Source organism: Nothoprocta perdicaria, unplaced genomic scaffold (assembly GCF_003342845.1).
Source record: "Nothoprocta perdicaria isolate Ctin4 unplaced genomic scaffold, notPer1 scaffold_163, whole genome shotgun sequence".
Taxonomy (NCBI): Eukaryota; Metazoa; Chordata; class Aves; order Tinamiformes; family Tinamidae; genus Nothoprocta; species Nothoprocta perdicaria.
Window position 1 is genome coordinate 705,157 of NW_020454794.1, and position 24,667 is coordinate 729,823.

The window sequence follows — 24,667 nt, forward strand, 5'->3', positions numbered from 1 at the left end:
CCGGGCACGGAGCGCAGCAACATCCAACTCACGCACGGGGCGCGAATGCGGCACCAGGAAAGGCAGGCTCTGGATGCCCGATCCCGAGTCTGTCTCTTTCCGCCGGCCACCTCAGAGTCCCGGCTGCCGATCCGGAGGCCCAGGTTAACTCACCAGCCGCGGCCCCACGTTTCACTGCGCCGCCGTCCTACCCCTCGCACCGCCTGCCGTCCCGCCGGCTGCTCCTGCGGAGCCCTCGCTGTGCCCAGCGTGCCGGGGAGGCCTCCAGGGCCCACGCTCGGCGTGACACGGAGCCGCAGCAGCTCCAAGCCACAAGAGCAGCCTGCAGACAGGGAACCCGTCGGCCAGCTCCAGAGAGCAGCTCCGCTGCCGTGGCCGCCTCCTGGTGCTTCCCCTTGCGCCACGTCTTTGACTTGACAGCCCTTAAACGAATCAGCTCTCCCTCCACCTTCAGCAGGAATTTCCATGTGGTATTAAAAACTTCAGAGGACTCCAGAGAGACCCGAGCTAGCACGTTTTTCCATTTCTAGGCAATCTATTTTCTTATTTAAGAAATGATATTAGGTCATYCTGATGTGACCTACCTTAGTAAAATAGATTGTGCCTCGTTCTCCTTCCGCTCACCTCCCACACCTTTAAGCATTCTTCAGACTTTTTCCTAAGGTTATCAAGGTCACATAAACAAACCTGAAGTTTGCCTAGACTGCATTTTCCATCCCCTTAGAAACACATGTTACATTCAATAGTTCCTAACTACAAAAATCCCCGAAAAAGCTTTAGAAACAGACTTGTGCTTTAATCATGCATTAAAAAAACAGGTATATTTAAGAAATCTCACTCTTGTGGCAACTCTGGAAATCACCCCAAAGGGCAACTGCTTTTAATATGAGAGACTCAAAAATTGGATGCCTCTTCTGAGATTAAAAAAAGAAGCTATGTGAAATTACGAGTAAAATACCCAAGATTTCTGAAATGTCCAGAAACCCGCAACGAGAAGCTATGCATCAAGACCCAGCTCAGGCCTTGTCTAACTTGCTGCATGAATCCCAAATCCGCGAGCTGCTTCTGCAGTGTTATATGAACCCCTTTCAGGAGCTACACAGGGCCTTAAACTGCTGCCCTCCAGGACACTCGATTGCAACTGCTGACCCTGCTCAAAAGTTACTGCTCTGAAGCACCATTCTCCTAATAAAAAGCAAAAGTTCCTTTAAAAGATAAATTATCCCTCCAAGAAAAACGTGCAACAGGATGTAAGGATTTTTTTCTACTACAAGGCTTCTTACCCTTTCATCGCTTTTGAACATCCATCAACTCACCCTACACACTGCTGTAAAATGCCTGCAAAAATGCCTTAAATGGGCGTGAAGCATCCCTTTAGTCTGCAATTTTCAGTGCTGTCTTTGATGCAAGTTGGCATTTTCCTACCTTGAGCTGCGAGCAACCACTTCGTTAAAAAGTGGCATCTGAGTTGGCTGCCTCCTTTGGGCACTTGCTCCCGATTTTTGAAGGYGACTTCGCTGTGCGGGTACCTTTGCACACAGAAATACTTCTGGATTCATCCTTCAAACAATAAAAGCCAGCAGTGCATCCTAGTGCTTGCAGAGTAGGTGTCCCTGTTGCASAACATTCAGAACAGGTAGGATCCCTTCGGAAAATCAGTACAATTTTAGGTTTTGCCTAAGTCTGTATTAACGAGCACCCAAAAAATCACAGGTTGAGCAAGGCATCTCAGCATGGGCACTGCACACGAGCCCAGGCTTTCCAGCCCTACTGAAACCAAGAGAAAAAAGACCAGATTTCTCCTGAGGGAAAGTTTAGGACTTCTCTGATTTCCTTTAAGACCCTGGTCACTGAGAACTGCTCACGACTTCACCGAGGCCTGCAGGCTGCAAGAGGCTTTCACTGCAGTGCCTGAGTTCAGATATTCATAGATATAAAACCGAGCTCAGGTATTTAAAACTTATCTTTCTTATCTGTCTTCTGCTATAAGAAATCTTGCACTAAAGCTACAGATTACTAGTGTTAATCCTCTCAGTATGTTTTAGTGGAACAATTATTCCCGAAATGTTCACAGGGAGCCTGTGGCAACTTCCCTGTGCATCTCCCATGCAATATGTAGAGATTATTAATGATTAGGTACTGGATTTGTTTTAATTAAACACTCCAACAGCTTTAAAATACAAATGCAATGAATACTTCAATGAACTGAATTTAAATTAGGTCTGGATAATGTTCCAAACTCTTGTCATGCCTTGATATAAGGGGAGAGTTTAATTCCACACAATCTCCAATTTATTCTTGTGCTTGCACAGAACATAATGTAGGTYGAACACTTGTAAAAAGAGATAAAAGTCAGTATGGTAAAGAAATAAAGTAATAACCCAGGGATTATTTAATTCTCCAGACACTTAAAACCTCTGAAATTCTGCTTCTTTTTTCTCCCTAACTCCCTGCCCTTTACAGTCATCCCCATTAGCTACGTAGCAGCGTGTCTCCTGACCCTCCTCTCTGTTCCTTTCCCCACATTCAGGCTCTGCTCAATGTGATTACTGTTCTCACTGAAGATATTACACAGACTCAGCCTTTCATCTCTCTCTTTTGCAGACCAAGTCCCGGTTAGCCCCACAGACTAGAGTCAGCAGTTAAATAAGAGAGGGGGAAAAAAAAATGACACATTGCAATGAGACATCCCGGGCAGGCACATCCCGGGCTGTGAGTCTAGCACTACCACAGGGATGATGAACACGAGGGCCAAGGGCACACGGTCCCTGCATAGATTCACACACGGCCTGCTCTGCCTTTAACGCACTTCGCAAACCGATATGGAGAGGTGAGAGAAGGAAAAGCACGAGGGCAAGGCACAAACTAACGAACGGCGCTTTTCTTTCTTCCTCAGACCTCTGCTATCAGAAAGCTTCAAACGAGGAGCGGGTTCTCCTGCACTGAGCTGCTCCGGATCCGTGGCTGAGGGAAGCAAAGCAAAGCAAAGCAAAGACTCCTCGAGAAAGCACGTTCACCAGCCCGGCCTCCTTCACCTTGCATGGCAGCTCGTTCCCACCCAGCCGGAGCCTGGGGGAAAAAGGGGCCGGAGAAGCGTTAACAGTCAAACGAGACAGCCCTTTTTGCTGAACTTTGTGAAAAGAGTCACCCCTGCAGCTCCAGCAGCAGAGAGGAAACGGAGGGTTGCCCTCCGATGTCCACATGTGCCAAACGGCGCAGCCCCGAGCAGGACATGTCACCTCCTCTGCCCCCGACAGTCCGCAGAGCCTCCAGCCGGAGCTTCCCTTTCCCCAGCGCCCGCCTCGCACTGCCCCACGGCCACGGTTGCCCTACAAACACCCTACAGAAGTCATCTTTCCAGAGCAGCCTGGACTGGGAGCCCCACCGCTCCCGGCAGACGCGTGRCCCTCTGGCCAGGCCATGCCCAGCCTGAGCTGCTGTGGCTGCCGAGCGGGGCCTGGGCGCGAGCAGGGCCGAAAACCTGCGCCCAGCGCAGCGAGGAGCTCCTGCTCCCGGAGTGGGAGCGAGTGCCGGGCCTGGCCAGCACCCCCTCTGCGCGCCTGGGGCTCCCCGGGCTTCTCTGCCTACAGTTGAGTTCCCCTTTGAAGTGCAGCATTCGGTGCCCACAGATGCTCACGCATTAGGGCAGTAACCCCCAGAGCCGGGTCGCTTTATGTGTCTCACTCTATCTTTCGTACCTCAAACCTGGCACGCGCAGCCCGGCCTTTTTAAATAAAGCCTGGAAAATAATAAGGAGAAAGAGTTTTGGCCTGGGTGGATCTGAATTAACAGAAAATGAGAGAAAGAAACAACGTCGGAAAGTCACAAACATAAGTGAAAAATGCTGAAAATCTCATGCAAAATGCAGAATTTAAATGTTTTATAACGCAGTACCTCCATCAGCTGAAATAGAACCCGGATTGTTGATTAATTCCAAAGACTTAAGAATAAAGTTGAAAGACAAAAATTCAAAATTCACAATTCAAATAYGGCCATATCTTTAGGTTTATCCTGCTACAAGATAAGGTATATAAGCAATATAAATAATAATAAATATAAATTATTTATATAAGCACTATAATTATATATTACTTTATATATATATAATTTTATATATACTTATAATATAAAAATATATAATACATATTATATATATTTGTATATGTATTTCTATATAAATAGAAGCAATTCCTTACTGCACAACGATGCCTTGCACAGAATTGCTGTTCCGGTTTCACATTTTCTCCAGTCCAGCCACAGCCAGAATTTTACCACAAAGGCAAGAACTGCACACCAAGGAGTTAGTGAACTCCTAGGTTTAGGGCTTTAGGGATCAAATATTATTTCTTAAGGACAACACAAAAACTCTTCAAGAAGTCCAGGACAGTAGCAGGTATGATCTGTGTTAATATGTTAAGAAAAATAGGATGCTAGCAAATATGTTAAGATAAATAGGTGAGTAAAGTAACTAATCTTAGCTGGAATAACAGCAACCAAATAAGCTAATTCAAGCAAGGCAGAGTTTGGTCTCCGTGCAAAAGAAAAGACTTCGCAGCTCCAGCAGCTCCAGACCCTTCTGATGCATGTCAGCAGCATCCAAGACATCCAAGATTGCCAGCAAAATTCCAGCTCTCCGTGGGAACAGCCTGAGGGAAGGCACAGGTTCCCTTCTCCCTCGCCTGCCCACAGCGAGGGCGGAACAACCGGAGGTTCCCTCCTTGTCTGGGTGGACAGAAGCCACGGGCACTTGCCCAGCACCAGCCCCTGGGCACATCCCACAAGGACAGAGGCGCCCGACGCACTGGGCAGCTGCCCACGCTCACATGTAACATGCAACAGTTTTTAGGCACGGCTCCTTACTATTTTACATCATTTTTATTTGAGTAAACTCAGGGCAGGCACAGAGGATTTCAATTTGGTATCTTTTATAATATAGCTGCACAAATTTTGTATATTTATTTTCCTTTTCTTTGTATATTTACTGTTCTTTTTCCATTCTAAAAGCAGGGCACGTTCTACRAAAGTTGATGAACACCACGGAGCCTGTCACAAAGAGGAGCCTGCAAGCCACAGCCAGCCAGGAACACAGGATTAGGAGCTGATATAACAGACCTGCTACCGTATAACCTAGTAACGTATTGAGCTCAGGCTCAGGTCATACRAAGAGAGACCGAGGGAGSTGGGCCTGTTTTCTCTGGAGAAGAGAAGGCTGGGARGGGATCTGATTAATGTGTATAAGCGTATGAAGGGAGAATGTAGGGAGGAGGAGGTCAAGCTCTTCTCAGTGGTGGCCAGTGACAGGACAAGGGGCAGTGGGTACAAGTTGCAACACAGGCAGTTCCCTCTCCATGCGAGGAGGAACTTCTTCCCTGTGAGGGTGCCAGAGCCCTGGCACAGGCTGCCCAGGGAGGCTGTGGAGTCTCCTTCTCTGGAGGTCTCCAAACCCGCCTGGATGCCGCCCTGTGCCCCGTGCTCTGGGTGTCCCTGCTGGAGCAGGGGGTTGGACTGGATGATCTGCAGAGGTCCCTTCCGACCCCAACCATTCTGGGATTCTGTGATATTGTACCATCACCTACCTTCAGGGCATCTACAAAGAACATTCACACCAGACAAACCATTTCCTTACTACACTTTAAAAAAGAAAAAGAAAGAAAGAAACTGGCAGAGAAAATCAAGGAATCTAAAAATCCTATTTACAATCCTAACTGTGATAAAAAAGGATGGGATCCRTGGCCATTGGCAGGCCTGTGATCTCTGTAGCTCAGGTCTGGGGGAGGCCCGAGACGAGGCCGCTCAGCGACCACGCAGACTTTCTGCAGGCCGATGGTATCTGTACCTTGTTCGCTGGCACCAGGGAGTCATACCTGGCTGCCAGAGYGACACTGGATGTCACACATTGAGAGTGACACCTTTTAAAATTAGTCCAGCACTGAGATTTGCGGAAAAATAAGGCAACTTGCAGAGAGAGGGCAAGTCAGGCCAAGCAATGGCCCCGTTAGCTCTGCTCTCCCTCCGGCACCCTCCGCTCAGGGCCGCGGGCCCCAAGGAGCTTTGGTTATTAAGCTCCACTTTAAACACCRGGCTGTAGGAGCCCGTCCATGAGTTCTCTTCTCTGACACCATTTTAGAGATATTTTTAATTGCATCCCAGATCTGCCGTGGTTTAGCACATGGCTGTGAACCACCCAAGCGCTTGCTTTACCCGACCAGCTCCACAGAGCATCACAGCAGGGGCCCACATAGGAAGCCCAGTGTCAAGTTTAGCTTCTCTCTTCCACGCTATATAGGTTGTATAGGTCCCCATCTCCATCGCTGTGCAGCAGCAATGAGGCYACAGCAGAGCATGGCAACACAGAACCACAGAAATGAAGACAGAGAAAAGGCCCTTTCRACCCTTTTCTTCTTCTTTCCAGACAGCTTGTTTCTGCTGAATTATAACTATGTGGAAACTGTTTTGCATAGTACAGAGTATATAGAGGCAGTATAGAGAGGGATATACCCGCTGTAGTCTTGCAGGCACACGTGCAAACTGAGGAGAACACCAGTTCTCAGGTAAACCTGCTCGAGGCTCATTCCAAAACGCTGCAGCAAGTGAAGCACCACTGAGAAACCTYCTGAAGGACAGATGGGAAGCAGATGCAGAACTGGCTGCGAACGCGCGTGCTTCCCCTGGAAAATCCCCACTTTTTCCTTCTCCCCGTGTTTCTTCCCTCTTTCTCACTCCCTGGCGAGCAGCAAGTCTGTCCAGGGAGGAACAAATGACTACCCCTTTTTCTTCACAATTAAACGCGTTGTCAGCATCTCTGARGCGTCCCGGGAACCCCTGACACCAGGTGTGACTCTGCCCCTTAGTTAAGCTGGGAGAAACAAAGCTGCCTCGACAGGGCCCGCGCTCTCACAGCCTTTACCTGGCACCATCCAGGAGACACTATTCCCATGGGAGCTGAGCCAGCCTAAGCTTCTGGCCTCTTGCTGCTTGTCCCCCTTTTTCCTCCATCTCGTATCTGTACAGCTTGGTACCTTCTAGGCTCATTTTTTTAATTGGATAGAGGAAAAAAAAAAGTAAACAGAACAGCCTGCAAAAGGTACAATTTAAGCCAGAAAACATTAACAAAACCAAGCTGGGGAGCAACTTCTTTACGCTGGCAAATCTGCGGAACAGGAACCTCCGCAGAGGCCAAGCGGCTGGGGATGAACCGCATGACAGCGGAGCTGCAAGGGAYGTTGTCAGACTGAGCGCAGCGCAGCAGACATTTCCTGTAAACATATCTTAAAGGCTCCAGCTCCCAATAACCAGACTACAAACCTGAGCGAAGGGCTGCTTTCTGGGAGGAGGTAGCAAGGAGCAGGGCCACAACCCTCCACTGGGCAGAGGGCAAACACGCTGCGTGCGGGCCCTGCTCCCCTTGTTCTCTCCCTTGCGGAGCGATCCCAGCCCCGCTTCCACGATAAGCACTGGAGGCCAAGCTCTTTAATGTCTTCTGCACACTAGGAATCCATGATTTCCTCCTGCCTTCCTCCATACACCGCTCTGAAACATTGGCCATCGGGGTTTTAAAGAAAACAACATTCTTCCTTCTAAGAGCTTTATTTTTGGGATCAATGTGGCAACTTTTTCTGAAGTACCAATATTAGGTATGAAGTATGAGGAGGTAATTTATGCCACTACACCAAAACCTGCCTTGCAGAAAAAGAGGAAACTTGGCCTTCATCTGGCTTCCCCAGAATCATTTCGGGTTTGCTTGCATTACGTATCCAACCTGTCCTCTCCCAGCGCTACCGCTCCAGCTCTTGGGGCAGGCAAGAGGCTGCGACTCCCTGTGTCACCACATGCAGCAGCCCTTGAGCAATCCCGGTGTTGTCGCGTGTCCCGAGCAGCTCCGGGCTCCGTGTTGGATGCTGGGCACGGGCGGAGCAGCACCTCACCCTGCTCATCTGTGTGGCAGGACGACCAGGGAGGCGCCAGTCCCTGCGCAGCGCCAGCAGACGCGGGGCACGTCCCAGACGTGAAAGCACCTCCCAAGGCCCTGCGCRAACGGGCGCGCAGAGCTGCCCTGCAAAACAGGAAGGGAGGAGGAAGGAGATGACGAGGGACGGTCTCCAYGTCAAACCGGTTTGCACGGGTGGATTCTGCACTTCGTAGTGCATTTTAACTACTAAGGAGAGGCCCTGGATTGCTATTATAAGCATGACAGCTTACTAAATGCTTGTGCCAAAGACACAAGCTGTGCACAGAACACGCAGGAAACACTGTCATTATTTTGGTGACAGGAAAACAGTGTCCAGTAGCTGGAAATCCCACACCTGCCTTCCAGTTATTTCATCGCTGTCACCATAAGGCCCGTTTTCCCTAGGTACGGAATGYCCACGTGTCTGTCCTGGTTTATCTTTTTTCTGCTTGGCCAGGCTAGGCATGTTCTGTTCTCAAGCTGCACATCCGAGCAGCCATCGGCGCGCGCCTCCTCGGCAGCCCGCACGCAGCCCGGGCCGAGCAGCGGCGCCGACACGCCGGATTCTGGAATGCCAGGGACACGGGCCACAGACGSATGTGGAGGAGAAAGGAAACCAAAGCAAACCCCAGCAAGCTGTAGGAAGGCTGAAATGATTTAGTACTTTTTWAAATGCTACTGAGTATTGCCCTCTCCACGAGCCACCACAGGCCTCCCAAGCGCCTGTTCGCCACCTCCCTTCTGTCTCTCGGAAGCCGTGCAGAAGGTTGCAGGTGTCGTTGGCGACTCGTAGGCATCACGCTAGGAGGAACTTCCCTTCCCATTTCCCAGATGTCACCGCTGGCCCCTTGCGACATCCTTGGGATTTGCCATAGAAGTAAAGACTGCAGGGATGTTTTCATATACAAGACATAATTCTTACTGAGGAGCACGGAAATGTGTGCTCAGTTCTTCACCCGAGGCACCAACAGACTCACAAGTGAAACGCCAGCAAAAGGTGGGCGACAGAAAAGGGCGCACGGAGAAGCGGCCTCTTCCCTTCTCCGGGTCCCTGTGGCAGCGCTGAGGACACCTGCCTCGCACGCGGCCTCCCAAACAAGTCTCTGGCTCCTGTATCCGCAGAGGAGCCAAAGGAAGGCACTGCCTTTCCCAAGCCGCTTCTGACGCACCGGTTTACAAGCCTGCCTCAGTGCACGCGTACTAAGAAAACGGGAGTCATTTTTTCAYGGACTTTTCTGCGTCACATGAACCCCTGCAGAAGTATCAAGGCTTTCAATGTCATGCTCTCACCAATGAAACTACCCAGGCTTCGGCCGACATTTAGAAATCTTCCCTGGCAAAGAYCACAAAAGTCCCATTCTTCCCTTTATCCGCCAACTCTTGTTTACCGAAATATGACTGAAAGGCACCCGCTTATCTCAGGATCCCAGAGTCATATAATGAACTGCTCCCAAATGCCCACATTTGAGTGAAAGTTTAAGGGAGAAAGACCTCCTTCACGACAGCCCAGCACTCTGCATTGGCACAGCTCACATTCCCACCCACAACACACATATTTACGGATACCAGTGTGCAGGATGGCACCCTTTCCATACGGAGCCTTTTTACTGACACGCAGAACTCAGTGCTCTTCTCTCCYGGCCTCCCAAAGCGATGGAAGACGCCGGCCCCGTGGTGGTGGCGTTTCACGTCTTTACATACACCAAAAGAATCAGCACTTTACGATGCTGGTTACATCCTCTGGAGACGCCCTCCTGTTGCCCAGCAGAAATAACACAAATGCCTGGGGAAAATAGATCTTTTGTGTTAAAGTCAGACCGCTAATCCCCATTTCTGAAATAGGACAGGAGAAATCTCTCAGAGCATGCGGTATTTCCAAAATCTGAGGGTTAAACTAYATTTACCTCATGCAGAGAACTTGCTGGAGCTCCTGGCTTCCCAGTGCTACCCAGTACCCYGCCCAAGCGGGCACACAGCTTAGTTCACCTTTGCCTGCAGCAGCTTTGCCATCTGCCACCGGCTGGGATTTACCCAACAAGTAAATCTGAGTTAGGGATCACGAAGCCATGGCTTTTAAACCGCGTTCTACCYGAGCACAGAAGGTGGCTGCAGAGTCACGGGGGACATGGTGCCAACCAGCCCACTGCCACGTGCTCACGGCCGCGCTGCAGACGCCGAGAGCTCGCTGCTTTAGGAGGTGCAGCACCRAACTGCAAGGAGAACTGAGCTAACCCCAGATCTTTTGCATCCATATAGAGGGAAAGCAGCACAGAAATATCACGGCATCGTGATCCAGTCCCTAATCTCATCTAGCCAGAGCAGAAGGAACCAGACTCATCCTTAGGCCAGTGCTGAGAACAGGGCAGGGCTGAGGGGCTGCAGACGGGAGGGATGAAGCAAAGGGAGGAGTGGAGCCTGAGGGAAACGAAGCTCCCTCSTTGCTTCATTCGCAGCCCTCAGCTGTGGCCTTCACTCTGTTTAAACTTGTTCACGCCCAAGGGTGCACAAAGGTACCGAGGAGCAAAAAGATGTGACCTTTCCTGCGTGATAGAAAACACTGAGCAACGTGCAGCGCCGGACAGCACCTCTCCAACAGTGCGGGCCTCCTGGAGCCAGGACACACGTGTCASCACCGCCCTCTGCGTCCCCGGTCCCCTGTCCCAGGTCACAGCGAGGAGCTTCTCGGGACACCAGACGGACAGAACTTGARCACCTCCTAAGACCTAAAGAACAAATCCAATCCAAGCAGATTTATTTAGGACAAGGGAAAAATGAGAGGATTGGAAACCCTTCAGGATATCCATTCCCAAGAAAACAAAAAGGGGTAATTTTTAAAAATTACTCTAACAGAAAGAAGAGTTCCAACAAACAAATACTGMATGTTATTTGTACCACTCATGCAAGGATTTTATTCTAGTCTAAGCCGCAGTTTCTTGCAGGTTGCTTGTAGCGGGGAGAGAAAAAGGAAACAAAAAGCTTGTATCCAGACCAACCCAAACTTCTCCCCTCCCTCTTTCTCGCTTTCTGAGCTGGAAACAAACACGCTTGGCTGTTTTGACACACCAGACTGACAGATTAAATAAACACCAATACTCTGCTTTCATTTAGCATACTGAAAGCAAGAGGTACTGACAGCACGAAACAGCCCTGCTTTGCAAGCGGAGCAGCAGCCGGGATGCCACCCGGAGCCCGCAGAGCTCCAGCAAGCACAGGGATAACGAAACAGGCCCCGGAGCAACACGGATGCAAGAAATGCAGCTGMCAGCGGAACTGGCCGGCGCTCCGGGGGCAGCAGGAGGTGGGACCTGCTGCTGGAGAAACCCGAGCACCTACWGCAGAAAGGAAGGGCCGAGGAGCCCGTGATCCCTCACACCTCAGTCCCTCAGGAGAAGTGGGAAACGGTGCTGATGGCTTCTGCTCCACGCTGCCTTGACGGCCTCTTGCAGAGCTCGCTTGGAGCAAGAGGAGCAGCCTGCACACAGAGGCATGGGCAGCCCACACACAGGGCCCCGAGCAGGTCCCTGCAGGAGCAAAAGCAACCGCTTCCCTCATGCCTAACCAAAAGCCAAGGTCTCCTTGCCGCACAAATCTTTTCTCCCTTGGCTATTCACCCCTGAGCGACGAGCTGTCCCCAGCTCTCAAGGAAGGCAGGTAACCACCAAGGCGAAACTGTAAAAAATCAGCACTAAAACATGCTTATTCTTCTTCCTAAACTTTCTCTTCTGGTTTAGCTTTCTTTTTCTTCTTTCACATTCAGGGGTATTCCACTAAATAAGGGGCAYGGGCCTCAAGAACCAGAGCAATCAGAGGGAGCTCTCTCTCTAGCACCAATAAAACCCAACAGCTTTTGGACAAGYGGGATGGAGGGCCCATGTTCAAAGTTACAGTAACTCGGGTGCAACTTGCATCCTCTCCCTTACACAGACACACAACTTCTTTTCAAAATGCTAACTGCTACTTAGCTAACTGCAGCCACAATCTTTATTAACGCATCCACATTAATAAAAACATTAGGCAAACTCAACTGGAGATAATTAAGCTATAATCACTTGTTCTTATTTAACATATACATCACAGAAAGCATACTCTAAGAGCATACCAGCACAAAAACAAACCTGATGGTAACCATAATCCTTATGCACAGCCTCAGGAAACATTAACTCAGATCCAAAGCAATGGGAAAATTAAGATTATAAGGAGTGTCTTATTAGTATCTGTTTAGAATGGGAGGGGAAGGGATTGCCACGTGCCAAGCCTCAATTACCAAGCTGTCTTCAAGCCAACCCTAATATTGGCCAAAATTGCTTGTATTTATTATGCTGAAGATGCTATTGCTGCATTCAAAGGCCTTTTACTTTATTAAGAAACTGAATCACTTAAAAAAGGGAAACAATGCCACATCTAGCTAATTCATAGTACTGAAAACATAACACTGGTCATCAGTGAATGCTTCAAGCTAGCAGATAGTAGATTATTTTTTAAAAGAAGCTGAAATACGCTGCAATATTTCCTCAAAGGGACATAGTGGTCGTTTCTGGGTATGTTTTTCAAGGCTATTAATGATACATTTGRGCAGTGAATGGGTGATCAGTTCTCCAACATATCCTCTCTCTGCCACCCTGGAAACAATACACAGACGTGACTAGGCTCCCTTGTTATTAAGGGGATTGCCAGATGTACATAAAAARGACACTGCCATGCAAGCAAGTGAATAAATAAAAAGCTGCCCAAAGAATGGAATCAAAATAAATCCACTGCTGCATTTAGAAAGAACTCTTATGGAGGGCAGAGCAAAGACTCACTATTCACGCGAGGATAACTGGCAGCACCAGTCCAGACTACATTAAAAACACAGCACTGAAGTGAATAAAGCAGCACTGCAGTCACTAGAACAAACTGTTCTTCTCACTGTGCATATGTGAACTCTAAGTAGAACACGCCCCATTTTCTATATAGAAAGGATTGGCAGCGCAGGGTATCGTATAGGGGCTTCTGTGGCACAGAATGTATAATTTATGTATTATATATATGTATGGCATTGTTCCAGCTGCCCGAAGCAGCTCACTCRCCCAGAGGAGACGTGCACTTGGCAGCATAGGGATCACAGCCCAAAGGCAAAGCCACGGCGCTTTCGCGGCCACCGCCCTCCCGCGGCCCTTTCCAGGGCGGATCTCAGCGCGGGGCCCCCCACGCAGGCCGTGGGGCAGCGCTGGGGCTGCGCGGGCCCCACGGTGCCGCTCGCCGTGGCCGCACCGGCGCTCCTCGGCAGGGGCTCTGGGCTCCGCTGCCCAGCATGGCTGCTGCCTTACGTAACGTCACGGAACGTCACGTCACGTCACGGCGGCACCGGCCGGGCCGCGGGACGCTCGCCCGCCGCCAGCCCCTGACCCCCGGCCTCACCTGGCGGTGGCAGCCCGTGCTCGGGGGCAGCCGCGCGGTGACGGGCGCCCCGGTGTCACCYGTGCCGCGGCGGGGACGCGGGCCGCGCGCGGGGCCGCAGCAGGAGCCGGCACTCGGGGCTCGGCGCTCGCCTTCCCCGGCGCTCGCTGCCGGCCCCTCCTGCTCCGGCGCCCGCCGCGGCCCTCTCCCGCTGCTGCCGCTCCGGCTGACGTGTCGGGAAGCCTGCTGCCCGTGTGCGGGATGGGGATGCAGGGTGGTCCCCCGAAGCTATATAAACATATAGAGCCTGGGTGGTGTTACACTGGGCTGTCACCAGCGCTGAGGGCAGGATCGGCCCGCCCCGGCCTCTATTCTGAAGCTGAAATAGGGCAACATCCRCTTGCCCCAAGCTGCTAACAAAGTGCTTTGCCCTCAGTAAGTGCTGTAGGGAAGATAAATACAGTTTTGCATGCAGCGAGGGGGGACACTGGGCATGCACACGTGCAAAATCCTATGTCCTTTTGGCACGTGGGTCAAGGTTAGGCACGTAGCACTAGACCCTGCAAACGCGGCCCTGCATGGCTGAACTGATTGCGTTTGGCTTCCTGAACGTCCTATTGCATCGAGGAGCTACGGGGGAGAGAAATCCAGTGATCAACGAGGGCGGGTGCGGCTGGACCTCCCTGCTGCCGAGCCGGGTCGGCAACACGGACACAAACCTCAGCAGCGCAGGGAAAAGCACCGCGGCCACGTGCGGAGCTGCCCGGGAGCCCTTCATGGGGACACCGTGAGCGGCAGCGTGGGAGGCCTTCGGCTTCCTCAGCCCTTCTGCAATTCTGTATTTTTTGTTACTCTCATAATATACAAAGCTAAAAATCCTGCACTGGAAGGAATCCACAAATTTAGAAGAAGCCTGCAACAGGCTGCACACAGAGCTCAGAGGAAAGGACTCTGGGCACCTGCTGAAAATGCCCAAGATGACCAAAACGCCCMGTTCTTCTTTACACTCTGTTCCCAGAGATGAAACAAGAATTTAATTCTGAGACTCTGACAGACTATGATCAGAGAAATCAGCTAAAAAAAGGTAAGCAAAATACATCTCATAGTAAAAAAAAAGGACATCCTGACCAYTGACCACACAAGGAAGCAACTGACAGAGTCCGCTGTGGTTTCTGCCTAGGCAGGCACTGACACGTCTGGGTCAGGCAAAGGCTATTGCCAGGGGCTGCTCATATCTCCCCACTGCTGTTCTCTTTTTCTCTTCCAGGCCAACATCTGTCCATGTTTTGCACCGGTAGAGAAGATCAAGAAGACCATAAAGCTACATTAAACCCAGTAATTAAAAGAAGCACCGTTTCCAATCTTTGTCCGCCCAATCTAATGGCCCTTAAATTCAAAGTTACRTCATATCCCTAAAAAAATATAGAGAGCGAGTCTGGGAGCACYTGCTATCCCAAGTCTTAGGCATACYCCTTRGAGATCCRTTTGAACAGCAGAAAAGCTCTTCAGAAAACACTTGGCCTCCCCAAGTTTTCAAGAATTAACTACATCATAACTGGCTTTATCAACATATTTACRCTATKCTGATTTCCAGCAATCTTTATTCTTCTCCACAAYGCCTAACTATGTCTCTGCTTCACAGCCGCCTGCTCCGTTTTCTGCACTCACACAATAACTTCAATTGAATATTAATCCGCGAGGCCCAACAAAAGAGACAGCCCAACCCAGGCACAGATTCATCTGGGGCAGCCGTATGTTCCTGCACGGCTCAAGCACGACGGCTCCTTGCACAAACGCTGCTCTCTTGGGGGAACTCTCTCCCTCTCCTTAATTTGCTCGTTCAACACACTCCATACATTTCCCGAGAGCAGCTTTTCCCACCGTCCGCACAAAGCCGGGCGCTGTAAGCCCCACGCCAGCCTCTGTGACTCGTCCCTGGCAGGTTCCTCAGACGCCTCAGAAAGGACAATTGTCGCTGCTGGAGAAGTAGATGCAAAGAGTCTTTGTTTCCCCAGGGCCATCTGCTGCGCTGCGTAAACCGAACCAAGGACACAATAAAACTAAGTGCAAAGCRGAATGATTTTGTTGACGATTCTTCATCATTTCTTACAAAATTCCCTCCTCTCCCTTTGCATCGGGAGCTATAACGCAAGGCTCCTGGGTTTACACAACAGATGTCTAAGGCTTGGCCTTCGTTTGCTCAGCTCATCTTTTGCCAGTTATGCAGCYCCTGCTTTAAACAGAGGGATCCTCTCCCCACAGATTCCTCATTAGCAAGGCCATGGAAAGGAACCTAGTTCTGTTATTCCTGCTCTTGGGATCCCTTCCCCTTACCAGGCAGATCAGTACAGAAAGCTGAGAAGGGCCCACACGTATGTTGGCCAGTAGCAGCTCTAATAACCAACACAAAAGCCAAAGTTAAAAGCAGAACTATTTTGCTTTCGCTCCAGGTTCATGGTTTCTCCTCACAAAACAGATGAGGTAGAAGGAACTACCTTTTCTCTGGAGAAGAGAAGGCTGAGAGGGGATCTGATTAATATGTATAAGTTCAGGAAGGGAGAATGCAGGGAGGAAGGGGACARGCTGTTTTCAYTGGTGGCCAGCGACAGGACGAGGGGTAATGGCCAYAAKCTGGAGCACAGGAAGTTCCGTCTCCAGGTGAGGAGGAACTTCTTTACTGTTAGGKTGACAGAGCMSTGGMACAGGCTGCCCAGGGRGGYTGTGGAGTCTCCTWCTCTGGAGGTCTTCAAAACCCACCTGGATGCCRCCCTGTGCCACATGCTGTAGGTGTGYCTGCTTGAGCAGGAAGGCTGGACTRGATGATCTGYAGAGGTCCCTTCCACCTTGAATATTCTGTGATTCTGTGAAGGAACTACCTCCAATTCACACATTTTAAGTGACTAAGTGTAAATCCGACCTTCGCTTGTGCTGAGCCGTAAACTCTTCCCAGGTCAGTGGCACCAGGGATCACCGGAGCCACTGGAGCAGGCACCACGGCGCGTGCTCCGAGCGGCTCCGAAGCGGGATCGGCAGGAGCCTGCAGTGGGGAAGGCTTATTAAAAATGTTCATAATGGAAAGCTATTTCTGTTGTCATTAATCCAAATTTTGACATTCCGAACTTAATTGGCTTCAACTCCTTTGGGATTTTCCACAAATTAGGCCATGGAAAAGCTCACAAAAAATTACACCTTGGCATTATTAATGTGGTTTCAAARCATCTTAATAGCAAATGCTATATGTTTTACTCTAAGAGCAGTCAGCCACAGATCTATGTAAGACAACTGATATATGTAATATGAGAAAAGACAAAAAATATGTAAAATAAACATGCTTTAAAAAAGCCACATCAGAATCTCCTTGTTGAAGCAACCATATCCTTTTTCTTCAGGATCAAAACCAYACAAACTGCCCCAAACAGACCGTCATGCACCTCCTTCAGATATGACACCTTTTTTCCATGTACATAGTGGAAAATGAAGTGACATATCTGAGCTGAGTGGGGTTTTTTTAAACCAATTTCACTTGTTTGTTTGTAATCTGGTAGCATGTGTTGCTACATATAAATCTACTTATTTACATTATTTTGACTTTRTTCTACGTTAAAAGGTCTCATTGCATGGGGTATTGAGAGTGAGAAGGGAAAAGATGGATGACAGAGCCCTGGCACAGGCTGCCCAGGGAGGYTGTGGAGTCTCCTTCTCTGGAGATCTTCCAAACCCGCCTGGATGCCRCCCTGTGCCCCGTGCTCTGGGTGTCCCTGCTGGAGCAGGGCGTTGGACTAGATGGTCTCTAGAGGTCCCTTCCAACCTCAACCATTCCGTGATTCTGTGAAAATGTAGTGAGAAAGCAATGGGAAACGGAAGATGACAGATTTTTCCAATTTGCTCTGAATATTCTGTTTAGGGCTCTGAAACAGAATCTCTGAATTTAAAGTGAATTAGGTTGGGCAGACAGCACTTGGACATGCTGCCTCACCTGATTTTCAGGCTTAATGCCTTATAAAGTCTCGCCGACCTTTTCCATCGACACCTCTGTGCTTGGGTAAGGAAGCATGACTCAATGGAAAGCATTAGCAACTGCTGCTTAGGCGCAGCTTGTTCACACTCATACCCTGCCATCCTACAGGTCTCCCTCCACTCGGGTTCCCATCAAATCCAGGTCAGACACTCGGGCTGTTATTGCCCAGATTCACCTAAGCCAGGTAACGACTCCAGCTCTGCAGGARAACAACGTGTGCAGCTCCCAATACGACCTCCTGCCGCAGCACAATTCCGCCAGCCTAAGGCAACAGCATCATTTACATCATCCTCTTACATTTAAGGCAGTAAAACACCCTGTAAAACACCCAGTAAAAGACATTTTCTACMCATGGCAGTAGGAGGTGAATATCATCTTCTTTACAAACAGACAACTGAAGCAGAGCCTGATGCACAGAAGTTTCCAGGGCCTGCCTCTATTTAGGCACTTAMCCTCTAATGATTTGGTTGATTGCTTGCCTAATATTACCAAAAGAGTCTTGGTAACTGAATCTTAAGCTTTGACTAGTGCACTAAACATGCTTGTGAGGTATTACTCAATTATTTGGGYGCATTTCCTTGTTTTGGAAGGAAGAAATGAGTTTATCACTCAATGCGTCTAAAACTGGTTTCATCAGTGTAGATGYATTTAAGGAACAAAAAAGGAAATCTTAGCCAACCCGAATATCGCAATATTTCTGACAGTGTTCACAATGTCACCAGGATCTTTGCTTTATAGGATGCCTTTGTGATTGCTCAACTTCCTTATGAATCATTACATGGCAACTTCCAGCTGAGGCTCTTATCTCGAAGAATAAACGACAGTCACAGGCTTACAAGCGGGTGCTCCAAAGTACATTTCCAGCTGCAAGGCGAGGACTGCATAAATGCTCCTRAAATCAGTTTGGAAGCCCTACAAAAGACCTACTGAAAATATTTTAAAAAAACAGCAGTAAGCACAGGATGACACTTATAAATATCAGCCAGCAAGAACCACAAAGCYCAAGTAATGTAAAAATATTTTATTGATTGCTATAATCCAAAATAGCATTAGTGCTCCATTAATTTCTCTTGGGAAAACATAATTCTAGCCACCCTTCATGAAAGGGCTGCTGAAATAGAACAGAGCCCACTTTTCTTGGCCAGTTGCATTGAGATTGAATAGAGACACCGGACTGAAGGAAAAGGATCAGGTCTTTGACATGGGCTCAGTAAGCAGCTGTGCACCCAATACCAAGAAGTCCTTTTTAGGTCCAGAGCCACCCATTTTGCTTGGCACCACCAAACCACCTCCAGTTTGGTGCCTGCCTTAGGGGGCAAATCACAGGCAAGGCCAAACACCGGCCCCAAACTGCAGTTTCCTTCATCCCTGCACAGCGGAGGACGGAAACGATGAGATCCACACCCATAACTATGGGAGGAATCTCAAAACACCCAGGCTGTAATTCAGCTCAAAGGCAGCASTTAAGATGGAAAAGGGAACTGACACATTACAATTAAAGGAAGACTAGTAAAAGCTGTCTTCACACTCAGCCTTTCCAAAAGGGCAAGTACTTTTCTTTTTACAGTAAGTCTAAAAAGGGATAAGCTACAGGCAGTGCCCATTATGCAATGTTCTTGAATAGCCTGCCTTTTCAGGAATCAGCCTACCAGGCTAAAACCATGCACATATGGTTCCAAGCACTTCAAAAGGACCCCGCGTTTCCTCAGCTGTCACAAAAATGAGCTTAGAGTTTATTTTATGGACTATAATTTAGATAGCAGCTAGCAATGCAGRCCCCTTTTACGATTTTGTTGTGAGCGCACATTGTTTCTACCCACTTTTTAGCCCCTGCTCCCTCCTSCTCAAAATAATGGAGTGCAGGTTCAAAAAAATATTGTGGAGACCTGACTGAGCCTTTTAAAAATAATAATAAACTTTGCCTATCTGAATGAAATTGTTAGCAATTACAGCTTTTGTAAGAGAAAGAAGGAAAACTAATTTTTTAACTCACATAAAAAGMTTTTCACACATGAAAGGAACGGGTAATTTGAGGTATTTTACCTGTGATCACTGGTTTATTTTGTTTTGGAGAGAAATCTTTTCAGCAGCATTGCTCTTATGTTCCCTATCACCGAGGTCTAACTGCAATCTAGCTACTAAAAAGAGAAAAATACAGTCTGCAGGCTTAAATTTTTCATTCAAATTCTCCTATAAGAAGTGGGAACTGCATAAATCAAGTTAAAAAAACCTCACAAATATATTGATTCCTTCTACAGATGCAATCCACAATAGGAAATAATAGAAATATAAATAAGAAATCCTACTTGCAAGTTCTGTAGTGCCTCTGATCTTTCTAACAAGCTAAAAATTACTACAATCCATATACACCCATTACATGCAATTTGAGCTTAAAGAATGCCTGACAAAGTCAGAAAATGTCATACTGAATCCTCCACTTAGACCCAGGGCACCGAGAGAGCAATTCAGAGCACTCAGGCTAAGCAGGAGCTAACTTAGGTGCCCATAACCRCCACTCCGGAGGCCTTCACTTCCCTCCATTAACTGCATGGTGATAAAACGTCCAAAATTAGGCTTTGTGAAAAAACAAACCCACAAAATCCGCAGCAGAAGTGCAGAAATGCTGCAGGAGCTGAAGTGCTCACGTTAAACAGGGAAGTATCCGGCAAAAGCAGAGCTCAAAATAGAGTACAGCTGGGAAGCAGGATTTGGCTGGGAGCGATGAGGGGTTTTCAGAAGGTGTCTCACAGAGAGAAAAGGGCAGAGCTGGCGAATGGAGATCCTCAGCAAGGCAACGAAGATGGATGTTCCTGCCAAGGGAAGGGGGACGCACCGAGCCTGGTCCCCAAAGGAAAGGCAGGAGCGGCACCGTGGTGGCCTTGGAGCGGCCACGCCACCGAGCTGGAGAGGTAGAAGGCAAAGGAGCTGAGAGGCTGGGAAGGGGGCAGAGATCTGGCAAAACGGCCCTGCAAGCGGGACCGGGCGGGCAGGACAGCGGGGTTAGTGGTACCGGGGAGGAAGAGCCAAGGAGGCGGATTCAGGAGGTGAGGAAATGGCAGGGAAACCTTCCGCRTGCATGTGCAAACTGCCGGAGCGAGCTGCGGGCCGCCCGGCTCACGGGAAGGCAGCACCAGAAAAGGAGGTGCCTGGGGAAGCTCTGTGGCCATAAATAGAGAGAGGAAACGGAGCCACGAGGGCCTGCAAAGGGGTGATCAGAGAGGCTTTACAGAAAGTACAGATTAGGCAAGAAAACAGAATGTTTGCCCAAAAAAAAAAAAAGGAAAAAAAAAAAAAGTATTCAGATCTGTTCCCTCACCCTGACTTTAGTTTTAAGGCCGTTAAGACTTAACTATGCTCTTGCAAAGCGTAACAAATTCCCTTTGGCCCAGGTTTGGAAAAAGGTTCCCGTTGCACCTTGCTGCCGACACGCTCAGCCGTGGGGCCGCCGCTCCTGAAAGCGGGCATGTGCCTCCCAGGAGCGGGGAGGATGCCCAGCAGACAGCGTGAGCGCTTCCAGAGGCGGCTCCCGGGGGCGGCGAAGCCCCCCRCGCCCAGCGGGCAGGTCGCTCATCACCCTTAGGCTGCGTGGCCACAGCCCCGTCGCCCCAAGCACGAGGGAGMCCCGAGGGCCAAGGGCAGGCGGGGGGGCCTCAGAAACACCCTGTCCTGGGGCTCCCCACAGAGCCCCGAGCCCACCGAGCTCCCGGCTGAGGCAGTGTAGGGGAGCCCGGGGGCACAAGGGCAGGTGGGAAGCCCCAAATATCTACTTGGAAGAGCCCGTGGGGGGACCTACCATGTATATGCACGCCCCTACCTACTATGGATGTTGCACACGTGCTGTGGGTGCCTACCAAGGCGACATCCTCAGCCTTGCTCCCAGCTGAATCCTGGGCTGCAGCAGCCTTGTCTCGTCAGGCAACCAGGCTCAGTCTCCTCTGCAGGCAAAGAAAACCCTTCCAGAGCAAGCACTCCCTAATATCAAGCATTTAAGGGCTKCTTGGCCTCTTTAACGCAGCTGAGTAGAGGGAAAAGCAACACCGTGCAGCTTTGCACCACGCACGGAGCGCAGATCAGGAGCTTGAGGCCTGCCCCTAAGCAATGCCCACACGTTTGGCTATAAAAGCTGCAAAACAGCAGATAAGCAGATCTCCTCCCATGYCTGCACGCGTCGCAGCTCAGCTACAGAAAACACACAGCACAGAGCCCGGACGTTGTGTGCGTCACCCATTCCCGAAGCTGCCGGGCCTGCGGCTCGGGACAGCAATCCTGTTTTACAGCCCCTGCAGGTTTCTTAAGTGTAACACTGGTGGTTGGCTCCAGAGCAGTTTCTCAGAATTGATGCTGTCCAGAGTTTGTTGTTCTCCTCAAGTTCACACACCTTTACACCGTAAAGACTAAATTTCACAGGGTGAAAGGCAGACCAACCCTGTCTGGAAGCATGGGTGGAACTCAGCTTCCATGAAGACCAATACTCTCCTGCCAGGGTCCTCTCCCTGGTTTATTTTTGTTAGGTTCTCCTTTAGCTGAGCACTGCCACAACGAACCCCAAGGTACGGAGCCTTCTTGAGGAGATGGAAGGTAAAAATGGGGGAAGGATGGGATAAGTAACAGAGCTCCTGCTTTCCACCCTGGGGGCTCTGGGGTCTCCCGTGCTCCCACCTCCTCACAACCCCCAGTCTGCTCGCAGTTCAGAGAACAGGGCTGGAACGAGGGGCAGAGGTGGGCAAGGTAAACAGGCAGAAACAGGGTATTCCCATCTCAATGCTGGCTGCCTAGTTGCCAAAAAGTAATGGCAGTAACAACTGAAGGAAAAGATGAATCCTTTCGGTATGGCACTGTGAGAATCAAGCATCAGTGAGAAGGAGGAGTCTTTGTCCTTGGCTCACAGGAGTCTCAACACGCTCCACTTTGTGCACCAAAGCTGAGCAGTGTGAGTTTCTCAGAACAGCCTGGAATGAATTCAGGCAGGCCACAAGCCACAGCTCAGCAGCCCAGTTACTGAATTGGGGACAGCGCTGAGAGCAGCTGGATGATGCAGAGCAGCATCTCTGAGCTTATCATTAAATTGATATCAAGTCCCAGGGGGCTCCTGCTATCGTCTGCGTGCAGAAGTAAGAGCCAATTAAGGAAAACTGTTATTCCCTCTTCCCTCGGCCTCTCAAGTCTTAGAGTTAACATCCCTTAAAAAAAAACCCTATTAGTAGTTAAATTAAACTTGTATGTCTTATTTTAGACAGAGATTACGCAGTGAAACGACCAAAGAGTATTCAGTCTGCTGGAAAATATGTATCATGTGGTTAGTTTGAACAAACAAAATATAATCCACTTTTTGTGCAGCACAGATTGAGACCTGGGTGCCAAAGACAGATTTGAGAGACYTGTAGGGTTAAGGCTTATGTCCCACAGTCAAGCCCTTACCCTTATTTGCAATTGAAAACACGAAATAAAATCAGTCAGATGAGTTTCCTTCATTAATTTGCTCTAGTTAGCTAAGTGCATCTACTTTATCACCTTTCAAATGACTAAAATAGATCTTTCACAAAACCACACAGAGCTGATTACTTACCTTAAAAATATGCCTATAAACCCACGTTTAAAAGTACAGGCAGGAACTGATTCTTCTTCTGACAACTTTCAAATAAGGTAAACTTCATGTCAAGGAAGTAATTCCTGTATTTACAAGGAACCCTTTAATGGACTTCTTGAAAAGAATGTCACTTAGAACTGGAAGCTACAGTGACTGCCAAGCTAGCATCATTCAAAATCAGGTTTGTCAAATACAGCAAACATATGTTTACGTTGAGTGATACAGACCTACCCATCTTAGTGCACAGATCCATACTCATCCACATACAGCTTAATGACACACTAGGAGATGGAAAAAATCAGACCAAAAGAGAGCTATGTATGCGAAGAAAACTAAAATTAAAGGAGACCATCATCTGAGGAGGGAAGGGCAAGGGAGAGCGCTGCACTCGCAGGGTGTGTGTCTCAGTCAGTCACTGTGTTGTTGCAAGACTGGGGCAGCGCCCAAGGTTTTGAAGAGGTTGCAAGCCCGTGCACCACACCAGAAATGACAAATCTTGTGATATTCAGTGTTTTCCTTAGAGGCTCAGTTTCTAACACTGTGAGACAAGGGAAAAGCCTCAAGTCTTCTAAAGCTGAGTAACCAACGTTGCAAACGTCTGTTCTTTCATGATGTATCAAAGTGAAGTCTGAAGACATGGATCACAAAGGTGCTGTAACTCAATTCAAAGAACCATCCGTTTTAGATTATTTAAGGCCTCACCAGTGTGTTGCAAACTCATATGGCAATTTAATGATCCCAAATAGTCAGTTTGGACCATTGGCCACATTGCAGCTGCACCCAAACCAGCTTCCAGTTCCCTGGACTGGAGCATTACAGAAGTATTTGGCCCAAGTCCAGAAGCAGCAGAGCAGGAGGAGCAATCCTAACATTGCAGCCACCTGCYCCTCACGTGAGAAGCCTATGAGAATTAAAGCAACCATAGAGAAACATACACCTCCTACCTCCAGGATAGGAGAGCAGGTCCTACCCACAACCATATGTCCTCCTCTTTTTGTAAGCAGCAACCACAAAAAAAAGTGAGGCTTAATTCAGTAACTGCAGTATTTTCCCTAAAACACACAGTATCCCTTGAAAGACATTAGTAGGGCACTAGTCAAGAATGACAAATGTCATGGAACAGACGCAAGTAATCCCTATTACCCTACCCAAATATAGCTCCRTAAAAGTGGTACTTTTAGAATGGACTATATCTACATAGAGAGGTATACCAGGAATAGTGCTTAAAATCAAAATAGCTCAAGATCTTGGACACAAGAAAACCATCCATGTGACAGACAGGAACACCATTCTCGGGCTCAGAAGAGCTGCCTGTCAAGAACAGACCTGAAGTGTTTATGACTACAAAGACAAAAGCCCCAGATTAAGGTTTAACAAGTTCCAGCACATCAACTGCCCCACAGCAAACACAAAGCAAAGGCATTGGTTTAACCTCACAGCACTGTGAGCTAAATAAATTACCTTGTATTTGCAGCAAGGTAAGAACACGCCTGGATAAGATTACCAGAGCCCAGGGACTCCGTGCTGGCCTCTCAACAGCAGGATATGGAGCCCGGTCCTCAGGTCACGGACCTGAACAGGCCAAACAGCCCAAATGCAGCTTTTATGAGTCGGGCACACACAGCACAGGCACTGCTGAAACCAGGAAGGAATGACACATTTTCACCTGTCAGACTGGGAGATGTTGTGCTCGGTGAACACAGCAGTAGCATTCACACGAAAATGAGCCCCGAGA

The 24,667-nt window shown here is 49.0% G+C and overlaps 1 long non-coding RNA gene across 1 annotated transcript in view; it reads right to left on the bottom strand.

Annotated features, from left to right (window-relative positions):
• The window catches only part of LOC112944257, a 50,774-nt gene that overhangs the window by 14,278 nt on the left and 11,829 nt on the right, over positions 1 to 24,667 (bottom strand). The window lies entirely within an intron of this gene.